The sequence below is a fragment of the Vigna unguiculata genome, chromosome 9, assembly GCF_004118075.2.
Source record: "Vigna unguiculata cultivar IT97K-499-35 chromosome 9, ASM411807v1, whole genome shotgun sequence".
NCBI classification, from domain to species: Eukaryota; Viridiplantae; Streptophyta; class Magnoliopsida; order Fabales; family Fabaceae; genus Vigna; species Vigna unguiculata.
Window position 1 is genome coordinate 6,657,881 of NC_040287.1, and position 6,000 is coordinate 6,663,880.

Consider the following 6,000-nt stretch of genomic DNA (forward strand, 5'->3'; position numbering starts at 1 on the left):
ATATTAAAAAAAAAATTACGAGTAATGGTAGAATATAAATTGTGTATATACGAGTGTTAATTACTAAAGGGAAGTTAAATATAATTTTTTTTCATCTATTTCGATAATAAATGGGTTCTTGTATCTATTGTTAGCATATCTTTTTACTATTTTTCTTTTTATACTTTCATATTTTCTTGTATTTGTACGCCCAATTTTTATTTTTATTTTTGAAAAAAACACCCTTTTCTTTTATTCTAATTTACAATTTCTTCAACTTTGGTATTCCTCATTGGTATCTTGTTCTTACTTTGAGCATTGTATTTGACAAAGAACATTATTGGAATAAAAGTTTTATAAAGGTTGAAGTTAGCTAGTTACTTTAGGTAAGGTAAGCATTTCGTTTTTTATAATGGATTCAAGCATGAGGTGTTATTAATTTGTGAATTATTTCTTGGACTATTCACAAGTCTTTTGGATCAAGCAATATGAAATAGAAAAATAACTTTATTCACTATAATTAATTATGGATTTTACAATGATAATTGTTGGATTTGGATTTTAAATTATATTGCATGCTTTTATTGTTTTGGTATGTCTTTTTTAGATGGAGTATTTATTATGGAGTGATTGTATAAATGTGATTTAAGTCCAACTCACATAAGAAATTAACATCATTATCAACCTAAAATCTCAAGGTAAGAGATTTATGACTTAAAAGTGACACTATTAATAGTCACCATTAAAAACAAGTTCGGTGAAATTGCATAACTATATATGATACTATTGTGTGCACTAGTAGATAAGGTTAAAACTAAATGTTCACAAAAAACTCAAACTAATAGATTTGTAGAAGTCAACAAAGGGTGAACTCATATTTTTAGCATGTGGGTTACATTCATTCTATGCAAGGAGAAGAAAAACTAAGGTTACCATGGACACTAAAGAAGTTCCTTTGCAATTCATGCTAACTCATAAATACATAATGTTATTGATGTGAATGTTGACTATCATTGTGGTTACCATTCAATGGTTGCGATGTTGGAAATTGGTGAAGACTCAAAACCTCTCTAAAGATTTGACTTATTTAAAGAAATTGGTCAATAACACACAAGAGTCCATATATATCCAACTACTGATTAGGTCAACATATTAATATATTTATACTTATTGTTATTTTATGATGTCATTTTATTAGATTTTAACTTAAATTCATGTTTTGTACATTTTTCTTACAATTTTATCTTTTCTTTGGTGTTTGCTTTTTTTTCTTTCAAAAAAATAGAAGATTTTGGTCCAAAATGGAATTCAAGATTCTCACTTAAGTGACACATTTTCTTACTTGAGTGGATGTTATTTTCTTAAGCATCCTAAGTGAAAGACTCTTGTATAAGTGAGAGGTAGATAGCTTTTACTCTCAAACTTGTAAAAATTAGAGATATGTGTACTCTATTCTCACAATCGACTCTACTGTTTAGCCTAAGCTCTAAGACCCCTAAATACTACGACACATATATCATAATTGTACTGTAGGGCCCATCAACATCCCTAACCGGACGACCCAAGGATAAGCGATCGAAGGTCGCTTGTTATAGGCAGATAATCTAAGTCGTGACTCGGTGATGTGACAATTTCTTCGGAGTGGTATTAAGAGCTCAACAACCAAATGACCCCAAGGATAAGCGGCCGAAGGCCATCTGCAACGGCCAGACGACTTTGGCAATAAGTAATTGAAAATCACATTGAAATTCTTCTTAATGTGAACGTCAACGACACCAACCATGACTTGTCATTCTAATCCAACTATTTGGACGCAAGGACACGACCGGTTGGAGCATGCACGTTCGACAACGTCAATCAGACGGATCCAAAAGATAAGATTTGTAGTTAAAGTAAAACATGTCAGTAATCATGTTTAAAAAACAATTGGGCCTTAATTAAGGAAACCTTAATCACGAACCCATATAAAAAACTATAAATAGGAACCCAAGGTAAGTTGGTAAAGACTTTTACTTCGCATTTATTATAGCATTAATTGCTTATCCCAAACGGACTTGAACTCACTTAAGCATCAGAGCCTAATCGACAATGACCTCCATCGTCTGGATAACCGAACAAGAGAAAGAAAGAACACCAAGCAAGAGGAGAAAAGAGGAATCAAGTGACAACAGACAAAAAGAAGGTTAAGCGAGTGTTTTAGATAGATGCTTATTTCCTATACCGAAACAATAATATTTATGTTCTCTAAGCTCATAGTCTTTAGTTTCATTTTCGTCTTTGTGTGTTAGTATGAAACCATGATATTAAACACTCTGATATTAGAGATAAATGTAGCTACCCCAATTTGTGCAATTTATCTTCCAACATTATTCACTTATTTAGTTGCTTTTACTATATTCTCAATGCTTATTTGACCTAGTTAACGAAATGATAATTTCATAATTTTAATTATGGTTGAAAAATCCCTTTAAAAATATATATAAGTTGTGGTACAACCTACAATTGGGAGCGGGAGTAGAAACTAAAGTAAGTTGTAAGTCCTTAATTTTGATGTTTGTTACTTATAATAAAGTTCAACAAGGAATTAAGTTCTCCCTCAACTAATCTGAGTATTTTCTCACCTAAGAAATGTGTTTAAATCAAATTCATTAATCATTGAATTAACTGTGTAATTGACCATGGTGTTGGGAAAAGTTTAAATGTGAGTCAAAAGTTTCACATTGGATAGAAAAAACAAAGTTAAACATTATATAAGAATAAAGACCCATAACACCATTATCTTAAGGTTTTGGAATAAAAATAGTATCAAATATCTTTTATATATATATATATATATATATATATATATATATATATATATATATATATATATATATAATCACAATACCATAACCATAACATATAAAACATAACCCATGACATGGATCGAAAAGTAAGAAATTATGAGGAAGAATGATGAAATCAATCTTGAACCCTTTTATCACACTACATTTTTTTTTCTTTATTACTATTTTTATTTCAAGTCATTTTGATTATTCTTTGTTATCTTATTCAAAATATGTAATTGTTTGTTTAAATGAAATAGTTTAAGAGCAAAATTTGTTTTTTGTGATTGTTTTTAGATATGATGAGTATTATTTGACGAAAAAATTAAAAGAAAATTAAAATTTTGGAGTTTTTAAAAATTCTTTTAATAACTAAAATAATATATTTTGAAATTAACTACCAATTATTTTTTGGTTATACAAACATATATTAAAAATTCGATTATAGAATATTATTTGAAAGTTAAAATTTGACTAATATTATTTTTTGTAAATTTTAATTTTAAATTTTTATATTTTAAAACAAGATATTTTATCTTAGAGAGAAATTCAATTACATTATGATTGTGATAATTGAAATGCAAGATGTTTCAATTACTCTATCCAAATAAATACATCTAGAAAAGAAAGAGGATTCAATTACAAGTAATTCAAATATGATGTATTTTAATTTCTCAAAATTGTTGAAATCTTTCCCAAACACAAGATAAATTTGTTACCTTTATCTTTTTTCTTTTATTATATAAAATGTTGTCTTTATCTTTTCTCTCTTTTTTTTAAAAAAACAATATCACTAATTTTCTTATAATAAATAATTATAAAGCAAATATTTGTGAATTTGATACTTGGACTTTTGCCCATTTATTATACTAGTGACAAATTGGTATGTTTGTCAAAGAGTTGTTTGTAGTCAACTTAGGCTCATGTGTTTACAATGGCATTGTTTGGTCTTTGTCGAGACACCATTATTCTCTAAGCCTAGTTGTTGCATCTAGAGTGACAAATGTCTAGAAATGTTCCATTATAAGAATGTGGAAGAGTGTAGACATATCCTCTGATGTGATAGTGATATCACCAACTAGCATATGGAAGTTGTTGGTCTATCTATGACAAGTAACTTTGTTCTTCTTCATCTCAAAACTATTGTTGTAGTAGCTAACATTTTGCACCCCAACCTTGATGCACTATTGTAAAACCTAAAATTTTGTTTAATTTTTGCTTGTATGACACCAACTTTAACTCATTCCAATCCCACACAAATAATATTTAAAATCATAGTACAAAGAAATTCATTTCTTAATACATAATAATCATAATAATTTAATAAATTTAGTTTTTTATCTGTTGAGAATTTAAGTGTGAGTCTAAGTCTCACATTAGGTAGAGATGAGAAAGTTGAACATCATATAAAGAAAAAGAAGACCCATAGACTCATTGTCTTAAAAGGTTTTGGATTGAAGGTGATGTCAAATTTCTTATGTTGGTTGAGTTGTCTCATTGTATTATGTCTTTCCTTCCAATAAATCTCCCTTGAAAGATGTTCATTAGTGATATCAAAGTTGAATGTTCATCTTGGTGTCAGGATTTAACACATATCTCATTAGTGTTATCTCTCTCCAGTAAATATGTATTACAAGTCTCTCAAGAAATTCTTCTTCATGCACCACTCTTCATTGGATTTAGATGGATTACCACTTGTCCTAATTATAAGTTTCCAAATTAAATAAACAATACAATATATAAGATAAAAAACATATTTCAAATTACACAATCTAAAATACATTTCCTATAATTTAAATTGCATAATATAAAAATCTTTCGCAAATTAAAAGTTTTATTTCAAATTATGCAATCTAAAATACAGACACAAATCCAAAATTACACATTGTAAAATCTAAAAATGTTTTCTAAACTTTTAATCTGATGAAAAAGACTTATTGATCTCACAATCTAAACAACTTTTTGCAAAGGTTACATGACATAGAATAAACTTATGGATTATACAACCTTGACAGTAAGACTGAATCCAAAAGTCTGCACATTGGTTGATGTCCATTGTGATTTTGGATTGACCTATCTGAAAATATTAGAAATGAATCACTATGAAATGTACCTCAGCAAATTAAAAACGTTAAAATGACAAAGCAAAAGATAAACTCACCTTAAAAGACAAAGGGTGGCGACACAGAAGACCACATCAGAAACACTCAAGTTGGCTGAGATGACAGTAATTTCCAAGGATAAAAAGATGAAGGTAACATAAATATATATTATAGATACAGGAAGTAACTGTAGCTAAAGAAAGTAAAAGGTTTATGATTTAAAGGTGTTTTTTCTTATTCTACAGAGAGCCACATGGGACAAGAGTCCAACAAGGATTCCAAAGTGAAGGGTACGTCATGGGCGGCGTTGAATGTAGCAGTGTGATGTGTTGAAGTGATGGGTGAGGTGGTGAGAACTTTAAATTGGTTTTAGGGAGTGTGGGTTAGTTTTGTAATATGGAATTATTGAATTAAGAATAAGTGATTGGTTGAAGATGAAAAAGAGAAGGAATATGAACCAATGGTAGTGGTGATGAGCACACCACGCGTGCACTGTGATATAGTGGTGGGGTCACTCATGCTGCCTAGTCAACACATACCAATCCTACTCAATCTCACCTTGCCTCTTCTTCTCACGACAATACCATTAATTAATTGCTAAACTTTAGCTCCAATTTCTTTACGATTTAATCCAAATTCAACTCTTTTTAACCTTATTTTCAAACATTTTTAATCTTTAAATTTTGATTCAAAATTATAAATTTTTTATATTTAAAACTTTGACATATTTTTTATTTTTAAATTTTAAAATGAATGAATATAATTATTTTAACCTAATTATATTTTTTTAGGTGTCGAATACATTTTACAACAGATATTGAATTGAAGATGTGTCAAACGGTGTAAACAATTTCAATACTAACATGAAACGCGTTCGACACGTAAAAAAAAGTTCACGTAATTAAGTTAAAAATACTATATTCATTATTTTTTTAAAGTTTAGAGACTAAAATATATCAAAGTTTCAAACATGAATGAATTTCAATTTGGGTCAAAGTTTAGGGACTGAAATTTATAAATAAAATTATATATAAGTGATTTAGAATTATTTTTATAATTTTTATTGAATGATTGAAAATATAGAAAAATTATTT